Source organism: Tachyglossus aculeatus, chromosome X4 (genome assembly GCF_015852505.1).
Source record: "Tachyglossus aculeatus isolate mTacAcu1 chromosome X4, mTacAcu1.pri, whole genome shotgun sequence".
Lineage (NCBI taxonomy): Eukaryota > Metazoa > Chordata > Mammalia > Monotremata > Tachyglossidae > Tachyglossus > Tachyglossus aculeatus.
The window spans coordinates 14,172,213-14,185,408 of NC_052098.1; the positions used below are offsets into that span (position 1 = coordinate 14,172,213).

Sequence of the window (13,196 nt, forward strand, 5' to 3'; positions counted from 1 at the left end):
ACATATCTCCTCTTCTCCCTCTCCCTTCTGCATCACCCAGACTTGCTCCCTTTATTCATCACCCTCCCCAGTCCCTCAGCACTTATGTACATATCTATAATTTATTTATATTAGTGTCTGTCTTCCCTTCTAGACTGTAAGCTCGTTGTGGGCAGGAAATGTGTCTGTTTACTGTTATATTGTACTCTCCCAAGCACTTGGTACAGCACTCTGCTCAAATACCAATTGGTTGACTGATTCCCATTTTACAGCTGAGGAAAGTGAGGCACAGAGAAGTGAAGAGTCTAGCCCAAGGTCACACAGCAGACAAGTGATGGAGCCAGGATTAGAACCCATGTCCTTTGGCTCCCAGGCCTGAGCTCTATCCACTAGGCCATGTTGCTTCCCAGGTGCCTTGTGCTCCTCCCAGAATCCTCCACTGCTGCACCCCTGATGCCATCCCCAGAGGTCTGCAGCAGAAACTGAGCTGTAAAAGTTTTGTAACAGGTCTATGGCCTATTTACAGGAAATGACAGAACATGTAACAAAGAACCTGGTGTTAGAGTATGTTTCTGATCTTTCAAGAAACTGTCAACCTAGGCTACGAGCATTATTAAAAGTCCAGAGCCAGTTACATTGGAGTTTATGTATGCGGATGACTCTGTCTTAGGAGGCTCACGCACACAGGAAGACATGCAGATGATTGTGAACAGCTCTGTAGACTCAGGCTAATGCTACAGGCTCAGTCTGCTTGTATCAGGGAAATCTACACACAACCAAAGTTCCTCATCAGCAATATGGAACCGATTGCTGGGAGAAGTAGCAGCACAGCAGCAGTGTGGAAAGCAGTGTGGCCTAGTAGAAAGAGCACGGGCTTAAGAGTCAGAGGACCTGGGTTCTAATTCCAGTCTCCATCCGCTTGCCTGCTGTATGACCCTGAGCAAGTCACTTAACTTTTCTCCAAGTTTCCTCAACTGTAAAATGGGGATGAAATACCTGTTCTCCCTCCTATTCAGACTGTGAGCTCCGTGTGGGACAAGAACTACGTCCGACTCGATTAAAATGTATCTGTTCCAGCAATTAGCACAGTGCTTGACGCAGAGTAAATGCTTAACTAATACCATAAAAAACTGTTTCCTAGGCAGCACATTATCTAATGATTAATCAATCACGTTTATTGAGTGCCTCCATGTTGCAGAGCACTGTACTAAGTGCTTGTGAGAATACAGTACATCAGAGTTGGTAGACATGTTCCCTGCCCACAAGGAGCTTACAGTCTAGAGAATTATATAATGATTATGACATAATGATGTAACAAGAGTCCAGAAAGTAGAAAACGAAGTCATGAGAGCCATATCTTTTCAGAGACGGTGAGACAGAATGTGGTGGTGTGAGAAGCAGCATTGCCTAGTGGATAGAGCACAGGCCTAGAAGTCAGAAGGTCTTGGGTTCTAGTCCCAGCTCCATCACTTCTCTGCTGTATGAAATAATAATGATAATAATATCTGAGGTAACTGAGGCACAGAGAAGTGAAGTGACTTGCCCAAGGCCCACAGCAGACAGGTGGTAGGGCTGGGATTAGAACCCATGACCTTCTGACTCCCAGGCCCGTGCTCTATCCACTACGCCATGTGCTTTCCATGCTTCCTATGGGGCTTCTCATGCTGCTTCTGTTAGCATCACCTACATATCATTCTTCCAAACATCAAGGGGCAAACCAGATTCCCAAACAACAAAGTCTGTCTACTAACATCAAAACTATGCTCACTTCAACCCAGCTTTGTCAGGCAGAACCTGTCTGAAAAATGCCGAAGGATAAGATACCAAAACAGCTGTTGTTTGATTCCTCTAGACTGGAAGCTCCTTGTAGGCATGGAACATACCTACCATCTCTGTTATATTATACACTCCCAAATGCTTAGTACTTTGCTCTGCGCACAGAAAGCGCTCAATAAATACCATTGATTGATGCATTAATTGATGGAACCGAAATGCTGCAACCAAAAATAAGGGAGGCAAAGGAAACACTTTAAGAATGCAGCGAAACTGTCTCAGACAGTATGGATTTTCCACCAATTGAGAGTAGACAATTAGTGCACAGCAAGCTGGAAAACAGTGGCTCCTTCCTAGCAGAAGCTTGGAGAGAATGATGAGACTAAGACAAAAACCATAACACAGGTATTGCAAACAACAAACACGTAAGCACAAGGGGACCATCTTTTTTCATGCACAGTGTGGTCAGGACTGTTCAGCCCCTCATTGGCCTGTTCAGCCACATTCACACCCACAAATAAACTTTACCATCAGTGGCATCACCTTTGACCGCAATAGATTTGTAGGAGATGATTCATGTGGATCGTGATGAAGCCAACATGAGGGTTCATGGGACTATGTAATCTAGGGATGAGATCACAGGCAACAAGTCGCCTGTGGGGAAGAAATCCATAGGAGGCTGGCAGACTGAGGAGCCCACATCTATAATTTAGCATTTAGCAAAAAATAAAAGGAATCCTGTCTCCATCTTTTCCCCCCAGAGGTCATCCCTGCCAACAACATCAATATGAGATTGTAAAGTTTGTTCGAGTTCGCAGGGTGAACATACACTTATAGTCTACTCCACCTCCGTACTATGAAGAACAAGTATATAAAATGGGCAAAATCTTTCCTTTGAAAATCAATCTCTACATTTTAGGGCTTTTATCTCCTTTTGATGGAACATCCTTTTATTATGGTATGCTATTTCTTTAAATTACAGGTCCACTGAACATACAATGGAAAAAATCTCTAGTTCATTTGACAAATTCTTTTAACTAGAAGAATAATATTTTTCAGCTGCTCTCCTCTGGATGAATAGAAACAACATTTTTGAAGGCTTGTCATAAAAGAAAATAAAATAACTTCAACTAATAGGAGAAATATAGTAATACAAGTAATAAGAGAAGAATTTGGGTGGGTATGGTATTTGATATCCTCGAGGTTTTTCATAAAGCAAGAAGCAGCTGAAGAAACCCCTATTTGGTGCGACCTAGGAGCACTGCTGGCAGAGTTTGAACTAATTTCAGACCGATTCCCAGTTATGTTCTCCCCGAGATGACTTTCAAGTGCTCTCAAGAGGTCATCAAAACTCAGTCTTCCTATAGCCCAGACTAGAGAGGAAGAACTGCTTCCTCACTTTTGGATCAGCCTAATAGAAGGCTAGAAACTGGCCAACTATCAGACCAACATGTTCATTGTGCCTAGAGCAGGTATTGGCAACTCCCAGCATGCATGGCAGCAGATGGCACAATCAATATCCTGGCTGGCATGCCAGATTGCTGGCCGTGGCTTAGATGCCACCATCTCTCTTGGGCCCCTAGACATTTTGGCTGCCACTTCTAGGCTCCAGGCTCCCTTGATGCCATTTTGCTTTGTTTGCCCCTACCTCACTGGGGCAATGAGGACACCAAGGAGAGCCAGGGATGGCAGTGTGAGTCTCTGGAAGGTCGGCCATAGTGGTTGAATCCCAGAGGTGACAGTACCAGTATCACAATCCCAGTCCCCCTAAAAAGCTGGCACGTGCTCTTCCCGTATTTCCCACACCCACACCTCAGGTTAATCCAGCAACATAAAAACATTGCTTGTGCCTTATCTAGAGGAACAAGGCCTGTCTATTTCCTTAAGCAAACAGAGGTACTGGAATTGAAACGAAATGGAGGATATGTATCTCAGAGAGCCGCTGTTTATATTGCTAAGAGGGTTGTAAAGAGGATAGTCACACTGCCGGCGGAGGCTGAACCATGTAGTGACCTGGAGCTTTCCAATGTGGTGTGAGAGCTTTTCTTCCTGACTGCCCACAGAATGAAACTGCCCCAGCTCAACGGTTCCTAGATAGTAAAACTACTGGCTTGTCCTTGGTTGGCTGAAAATGCAAACTGCCAAAGTGGAGCCCAGCCATTAAAAATGCACAGCGGCAGTGTGTTCCCAAGCAGCATTTCCTTAAAGGAACAGGGTCTCTTTCCTATGGTAGGGGTACCTTCTTATTGAACACTTTTCCCTCCTCTCAATCCCCCATTGGGGCATCAACTAAAAGGAGTCGTGGCCTTGGGGGGTCAACAAGACAGCTGAGCACAACGCAAGAGGACCTACATGGGGGTTAGTCCATGCTGAAAGGTGACTTTGTATACCTTTGCTCCTGGACTTGCTTCCAGTTGCCTTTTCAGTCATCGGTAGGCTTAGCAAGTCGTCAGGTCATTCTAATGTCGTAATCAACTTGAGCAAGGAAACTCTGGGAGGCAGAGCATCAAAGACCAGGGCCTATGCTAGGTCTTAGGCATATTTGCAAGAGGTAGATGAGGAGTTCTCCAAAACCCTGAAACAGAGTTACCAGCTAGCTTTTTCTCTCTCTCTTTCTCACTCTAAAATTGTTCTCAAGGTTATTAACATGAGGAGGCAAGTAGAAGGAGTTAGAGTGGGAGAATGGGAAAAGGAAGAAAAAATGTTGGGTGCCAAATTTAAAAAGGAACCAAGTGCATAGAAAGGTGCATAACTTGAACATTGTTATGCAAAAGAAGTGGACGGGGCTCTCAAATGTTTCTGAGATTGTAGCAGGCAGATAGAGAGTCGGAATGTCCAGTCTCATCCTAGCACTGTCAACATCTTATTCTGTTCCCTGGTAGCAAGAGCAGTTCAATCAATCTATCGGTTATTTATTGAGCACTTGCTGTGTGCAGAGCACTGCACTAAGCGCTTGGGAGAGTATGTTACAACCAAGTGGGTAGACACATTCCTTGCCTACAACAAGTTTACAGTCTAGAGGGGGAGACAGACATTAACATAAATAAATTACAGATATGTACATAAGTGCTGTGGGGCTGAGGGAGGGGTGAATAAAGGGAGCAAATTAAGGTGCTGGAGAAGGGAGTGGGAAAAGAGGAAATGAGGGCTTAGGGAGTAGGCAATGAAATAATAGTAATAAGTCATTGGTATTTATTGAGCATTTACTGTGTGCAGAGCACTGTAATAATAATGATGGTATTTGTTAAGTGCTCACTATGTGCCAGGCAATGTATTAAGCTCTGGGGTGGATACAAGCAAATTAGGTTGGACATAGTCCCTGTCCCACATGAGGCTCACATTCTCAATCCCCGTTTTACAGATGATGTAACTGAGGCACAGGGAAATGAAGTGACTTGCCCAAGGTCATACAGCAGACAAGTGGCAAAGCAGGAATTAGAACCCATGATTTTCTAACTCCCAGGCCCATGCTCTATCCACTACATGCTTGGTTGTGGACAGGGAATGTGTTTGTTATACTATTCTATTGTACTCTCCCAAGCATTTAGTACAGTGCTCTGCACACAGTAAGTGCTCAGTAAATACAATTGAATGAGTGATTACAGTAAAAGAGAATTGGTAGATGCAATCCCTACCCACAAGGAGCTTACAGTCTACAGTCTAATAATGACATTCATTATTATTATTATTGATAACAGTAATAACAATAATAATCTTTATCAAGCGCTTACTATGAGCTAAGCCCTGGGGCAGATATAAAGTTATGAGAGTGAATACAGTCCCTGTCCCACATGGGGTTCACAGCCTATCTTGTGAGAGAAGCAGTGTGGCCTAATGGAAAGAACATGAATCTAGGAGTCAGAAGACCTTGGTCCAAACCCTGACTCCGCCCTTAGCCTGCTAGGTGACTTTCGCTAAATCACTTGACTTCTCTATGCCTCATTTTCTTCATTCCCCTCTAGACTGTGAGCTCATTGTGAGCAGGGAATATGTCTGTTTGTTGTTGTATTGTACTCTCCCAAGCACTTAGTACAGTGCTTTGCACACAATAAGGGCTCAATAAATATGATTGAATGAATAACCAAAATGGGGATAAGACACCTATCCTCCCCCCTCCTTACGCTGTGAGCCCCTTGTGGGACAAAGACTGTTTCCGACCTGATTATCCTGTATCTACCCCAGGGCCTAGCACAGTATTTGACACAGAGTACGTGCTTCATAAATACCCCACTTATTATCATCATCATATTATCTTACCCCCATTCTACGGCCAGGAAAGCGAAATGCAAGTGACTTACCCAAAGTCACACAGTAGTTTAATGGTGGGGCTAGAACTCGAAACCACTTCTCCTGACAACTTGTCCTGTGGTCTTTCCACTAGACCATGGTGGCTTTGAAAAGACAAATGAAATCACATGAGGCAGCTACTTTGGACTTTTGACTGCAAAGTGTTCAAGTTGAAAAATGTGCTGTGTGGCTCAGTGGAAAGAGCATGGGCTTGGGAGTCAGAGGTCATGGGTTCCAATCCCGGCTCCTTCACTTGTCATCAGTGTGACTTTGGGCAAGTCACTTAACTTCTCTGTGCCTCAGTTACCTCATCTGTAAAAATGGGGATTAAGACAGTGAGCCCCACGTGGGACAACCTTATTACCCTGTATCCCCCCCAGCACTTAGAACAGTGCTTGGCACATAATAAGCGCTTAACAAATACCATCATTATTATTAATGGGGTTCTAGCAAACACCATTTTATTAAAACTATTTGCAAGCTAATTCGTTCCAAGCCTCCTTTCCAAAGTAATTCACTTTTCTCCAAAAGATCACTTAGGATTCACAGTCCTTTGTGGTTGAATTGACAAAGCTTAAAGGGACAGAGATTTTTCAATATGCCCTTCCAGTCCTGGGGCAGACATAGGGATTGAGCCTGTGAATACAAACTGGAGAGCAGTTGTATTTAAAAAGATTAAAGGTGAGTAGAAAAAAAAATGTCCAAGAAGATTCATTTGCACTGTCTACTGACACATCTGCAGGGTCCTTGGAATATTTAACATCTTGTAGAGGAGATTACTTGGAGAAAAACAAAGATTTCTCAGTTTGAAGGAGTTATTTGGGGAGGGCCTCAGGCAGGGCATAGGGAGGTTTCTGGCTTCACTCCCTGAAGATTTCAAGAGCCTTCTGGTTCACTAATTCACAAACTTTCCCAAACCCATAAAACCTTTTTTACTGGGATACTGACTTTTTTTAATTACCAAAGGAAAGTTGCAAGGAAATGGAGAGGGTAGAGAAAATAGAAGCAGCATGACCGAGGAGATAGAGCATGGGCCTGGGAGTCAGGAGGACCTGGGTTCTAATCCCAGCTCTGCCAGTAGCTGCTATGTGACCTTGGGCAATTCACTTCACTTCTCAGTGCCTAAGTTCCCTTATCTGTAAAATGGGGATTAAGACCGTGAGCCCCATGCAGAGCAGGGGCAGTGTCCAACCCGATTTGTTTGTATCCACTCCAGCGCTTAGTGTAGTGCCTGGCACATAGTAAGCACTTAACGGATACCACAATTATTATTACTATTATTATCATTAAAATACAGCAATGATAGGGCTGAAAATATTGTCAGGATGCCATCTAATCCATCCCCCTGCCTCTAGGCAGGACTAAGTGAAACCATCCCACCTGGAGGAGAAGCTATGCAAGTTTTAAAGACTTCCAGAGAGGAGTCTGTTCCTCAGTAACTCATCTCCATTTAAGAACCTTTGGTGCCAGGAAACTCTTCCTTAGATTTAGCCTAAATCTCTAATTCAGTCGTTTAAACTTGCAGTAAAATACCTGCCTTTTTTCAGTTTCTCTCCTCTCACATGCCTCAGTCTTTGGCCCAATCCCCTGGAAGTTCTACTTTCTGCCCGTCTCACTTTGGGACTAGAGAAAGTCTAGTCATTTTAGACCCGGCCGCTCCCAGAAGTGCAGCTAGGCCCCAGCAGATAGGGTTTAGACTCTACTGTGTGAGAGTAGGGAATGTGTCTGTTATATTGTATTCTCCCAAGTGCTTGGTAGAGTGCTCTGCATACAGTAAGAGTTCAATAAATGCGGTTTACTGACACTCCTGAGGCTCACTTCAGGCAGGGCCCCAGGATTTTGAACCAAACTAGCCCCAAACCTCTGTGTATCTCAGGCTTAAATGATTAACAAGGCTTCCTTTACCCTTAAATCTAAACCCCTGTCTTTGCTCTGTTATTCCTAGTACAAAAGGGCCCATGTCTGGTTAAACATGCCAATTCACTATTGGTTTTCCAATGAAATCATGGCAGAAATTTGGTGGTCAGACCCAGTTCTAAGAGATGTGTCAACAATGGACTTGTAACATCATCCATGCTTCTGTCTCCTCCCACGGCAGGTCAATAAGTCGTAAGTAATATGCACATCCGCCAAGCTAGCTCTCTTTCTCCCTTCAAAGCCCTACTGAGAGCTCACCTCCTCCAGGAGGTCTTCCCAGACTGAACCCCCTCCTTCCTCTCCCCCTACTCCCCCTCCCCACCCCCCGCCTTACCTCCTTCCCCTTCCCACAGCACCTGCATATATGTATATATGTTTGTACAAATTTATTACTCTATTTATTTATTTTACTTGTCCATATTTATTCTATTTATTTTATTTGGTTTATGTGCTTTCTTTTGTTGTCTGTCTCCCCCTTCTAGACTGTGAGCCTGCTGTTGGGTAGGGACCGTCTCTATATGTTGCAAACTTGTACTTCCCAAGCGCTTGGCACAGTGCTCTGCACACAGTAAGCACTCAATAAATATGATTGAATGAATGAATGAATGAATGACTACAGTAGCTGAACAGCAAACCACCATGAATCAATAAAAATAAATAAAAACAGGAGTTGGAGCTTCCATTTAAACAGACACCTAAAAATCTCCTCAAATCTATTTCAAACGTATTTAAATACCAATCTTTAACAGAATTTGCAACTTCAGAGGATTTGCCTTTTCTTTATCTACATTCATAAAGGGGTACCAACCTTTTATTTGGAGAATGGGGGCCTTAGGGGTGAACAGAGGAGGAAACATGAGAGTAGTAGAAGGAGCAGTAGCAGTAAGTAGTAGCAACATTTACTGAATACTCACTTGGTGTGCTGTGTACTGGGAGCTTAGGAAGTACAGAATAACAAAGTAACATGTTCCCTGAACTTGCGGAGCTTGAAAGCTAATGGGGGAGACCAACTTAAAAATATTTACAATTAAATAATCGAATACATGATTAAACTGTTAAGGAGTGTGAAATTCAGTTCATATGCTCTAGAATTGGCTGAAGGGATGATACAGCTCAGGGTGTTGGAAATTTGGGGAAATCTTACTGGAGGAGGTGGACAGAAGGCTTTGGAGAGTCAACTAGGCAGAAAGATTAGATTTGGGGCTTTTACAATCCCTCTCAGAAACTCCTTAGTTCTTTCCAGCTCTATTGGAAAGCCCTCTGGTATTGTCAAAGACCCGGATTGTTATTATTATTATGGTTATTTATTAAGCACCTACTATGTGTCAAGCACTGTTCTAAAGTGCTGGGATAGACACTAGTTAATCAGGTTGGACACAGTCCCTGTCCCCATATGGGACTCACCATCTAAGTAGGAGGGAGTAGGATTTAATCCCCATTTTACAGTGGAGGAAACTGAGGCACAGAGAAGTGAAGTGACTTGCCCAAGGTCACGTAGCAAGCAACTGGCAGAACCAGCATTAAAACCCAGGTCCTCCGACTTCCAGGCCCATGCTCTTTCCACTAGACTTGCTGCTGCTCCCAATCAGTCGATCCATCAATGGTATTTACTGAGCACTTACTCCCTGCAGAGCACTGTACTAAGTGCTTTGGGAGAGTTCAATGCAACAGAGTTGGTAGACACACAGTCTACAGGGTGAGTAAGGATGGGAGCCCAGCCCAAAAAGGTGTGGGGGGAAGCAGAGGCTCGAAACTGTGGTACCTATGAATGCCACCTATTTTCTTTCCTCCGTCCACCCTAGTTAACACAAAGCACAAATTAAATTGAAGACCTGGGCTTCGATTCCGAGCCCCTTGTTGCTATTCCAGGGCTGTCAAGCCCTGAACGTAATGGGAATGATATTTTCTGTGGGTGAATTGTATTCATTAGAGGATTTCACAAACAATCATCCATGTTTGCATGTATTCAGAAGATTCTTCTGGAGCTGCCAGTCAAACACATTAAAGTAATTTTCAAAAGAGCTGATTTCCTCATTTCTTTGTGCTAGCACTGTACACAACAGCTTGCAGAACAATGCTGTCATCACATAAGATGCCTTGACTGCCACATGATTTTTACTGTGTAATATCAGACTCTGCATGTTTGTTTCGTGCACAGTCCTAAGGAAATCACATGCTGCCTACATTGTAGAGGGTCCTCTCTTTCAAAGGAAAGGCCAGTGCCACTGCTGCTTTGCCTTACAGAACACTGTTATTATCATAAAACCTGAACTGGCCAAATGAAGCTTGTTGAGTCTTTGTATCCATGATTCACCTGCCTCTTCCTGTGGGCTTCTTAACTTTGGGTCTCACTTTGCCGAAAAGCCTAGTGATAAGGTCCTACCTCACTGCGTGCAGGTGTGTTTCACAGTCACCCAACTGGTAATTCTAGAAGCCTTAAAGAAGCAGGTTGCAAGTGGCAATGAACAAAAATCTTTCTTATTATTAATAATAATAATAACAATAATGGTATTTATTAAGAGCTTACTATGTGCCAGGCACTGTACTGAGCACTCAAGTGGATACAAAGAAGTCAGGTTGGACACAGTCCCTGTCTCACGTGGGGCTCACAGTCTCAATCCCCATTTTACAGATGAGATAACAAGCACAGAGAAGTCAAATGACTTGCTCAAGGTCACACAGCAGGCAAGTGGTGGAGCCAGGATTAGAACTCACGACCTTCTGACTCCCAGGCCCGTGCTCTATCCACTACACTATGCTGCTTCTCTAGCAACGGGCCCCCGGTCCCACTAATCAAGTGACTGAGATCCAGTCGGCGCTTTGTATTTTGGAATGAGCCAGTCCATCTGTCACAGCTGTTTGTGAGAGGGACAGTGCTATCATGATTTCTGCCCACTCTCGGGCAAATGTACAAGATTAGGGTGGCCACAGATGGCAATCATGGATACCGGACTCCCTTTGGCCAACCGGGCTCATATTCGTTTACAAACATTCTACAGGTTGGACACAATGATGTCAGTATACCAGAACTTTGGCAGATGTCGGCAGAATCTAGATCCAGCAGGCAGGAGTCTGGGGAGAAGACTCTGACCTCTTTCCCTTCTCCCCCATCTCTCGAGGACCTCTGCATTCCCCTCCCAGGTACTGCTTCCAAGGCAAGGGGGAAGGAGGCTAGGCACTCAGATAAGAATATCGGACATTATGGCATTTTGTGCTTTTTATGTAATGGAAACCCATTGTTCAATGTAAAACCAGATGAATGGTCATCTTAAAACACAGGTTGAATCAAAATCACTTTTTTGTTGTTTTTTTAATGGTATTTGTTAAGCGCTTATTATGTGTCAGGCACTGTACTAAGTGCTGGGGTAGAAACAAATAATCAATCAGGTTGGAAAGTCCCTGTCCCACATGGGGCTCATAGTCTTAATCCTCATTTTAGAGATGAAGTAACTGAGGCACAGAGAAGTTAAGTGACTTAAGTCACTGTACCTTGATCTCGTCTAACCGCTGGCCTCTTGCCCATGCTCTGCCTCTGGCCTGGGATGCCCTCCCTTTTTATATCTGACAGACAATTATTCTCTTCACCTTCAAAGCCTTATTGAAGACACATCTCTTCCAAGAGGCCTTCCCTGACTAAGCCCTCATTTCCTCTTTTCCCACTCTCTTCTGCACTGCCCTGATTTGCTCCCTTTATCCACCCTTTCCCTGCTTCACAGTACTTATGTACATATCTGTAATTTATTTATTTGTATTAATGTCTGTCTCCCCACTCTAGACTGTGAGCTCGTTGTGTGTCTACCAACTCCATTATATTGTACTCTCTCAAGAGCTTAGTATAGTGCTCTGGGCACAGTAAGTGCTTAACTAATACGATTGATTGATTGAAGTGACTTGCCCAAGGTCACGCAGCAGACAAATGGCAGAGCTGGGATTAGAAACTTCTGAAACCTTGACAAGTAAAGCAGGCACCCAGATTGAAACAACAAGGGGTAAGCCGTAGTGCCTGCTTTCCTCACCTTGGCTATTAGTTTGCAAGATATATAACCAAGCAGCACCTTGAAATTCAGCAGCAGCAGAAAACCATAAGTACAGCCCCGGTATTGAAGACGAAGCATGTAACAGGATTTAGAAACATAAAAGTCATCTCTCACTGCTGCCTGGACTGAGTGAATTTGCTTCAGCTCACACTTGCTGGCTCCTGGGAAGAAAATGCAAGTCATTCAATGATAGGCACCTCTCTTTAACTCTGTGGCCCAACTTCAGAAAAGGTTAAATTGATTTTTTGGATATGCAGCCTATGATAAAAGTTGAGCAATGCATCTTCTTAACTCACCTTCAGGTTTTAAGTCAACGTTGAAATGTTTAAGCCACATGTGTCAAAATAATATTCCATCATCTAATACTAATAATTGTGGTATTTGTTAAACACTTACTATGTGGTAAGCACTGCCCTAAACTCAGGGGGTAGATATAATATGGTCAGATACAGTTCCCGTTCCACACAGGGCTTACAGTCTAAAAGGGAGAACATTCATTCATTCATGCAATCGTATTTATTGTGCACTTACTGTGTACAGAGCACTGTACTAAGCACTTGGAAAGTACAATTTGGCAACAGAGACAATCCTTACCCAACAACAGGCTCACAGTCTAAAAGAACAGATATTCAATCCCCATTTTACAGATGAGGAAACTGAGAAGTTAAGTGACTAGCCCAAGGTGACGCAGTAGGCAAGTGGTGGAGTTCAAATTAGAACCCAGGTTCCCCTGACTCCCAGAACCCTGCTTTTTCCACTGGGCCATGTTGCTCCATCCATCAATCCTGCTGGGCCACTGGTCACTCCATTAGTACTCCATAAATTTCAATGATCGACTGATTGATTTTCATGTTCTCTCTCTCTTTGCATATGTGTGCGTGTGTATGTGTGTGTGTATGTGTGTGGATGACATCTCTGTGTCTCTCTCTATGCCAGTTCCAATTCAGAATTTGGGGTGAATTTAACATTCTGAGGATTGTCTGGCCCAGAGCAGTCTTAGGGAATCCCAGATATTTTTTTCAACATAAGTAACACCGCCCCTTTTATGATCAGATAAAAGATATAACCTCCTAAGTACCTTGAAACTGCTGTGTCTGTACTGAAGAACAATGCACTGTTTGTTCTTCGACTTGGAACTTCAGATGGCTGTAGGCAAGAGATTAAGTAACGCCTGGTGCTGCACTAGGCAGGTGTTCAAAAAGG

The 13,196-nt window shown here is 43.7% G+C and overlaps 1 protein-coding gene across 4 annotated transcripts in view; it reads right to left on the reverse strand.

Moving 5' to 3' along the window:
* PIP5K1B (phosphatidylinositol-4-phosphate 5-kinase type 1 beta) overlaps nucleotides 1–13,196 on the reverse strand; it is a 353,976-nt gene that overhangs the window by 322,186 nt on the left and 18,594 nt on the right. The window lies entirely within an intron of this gene.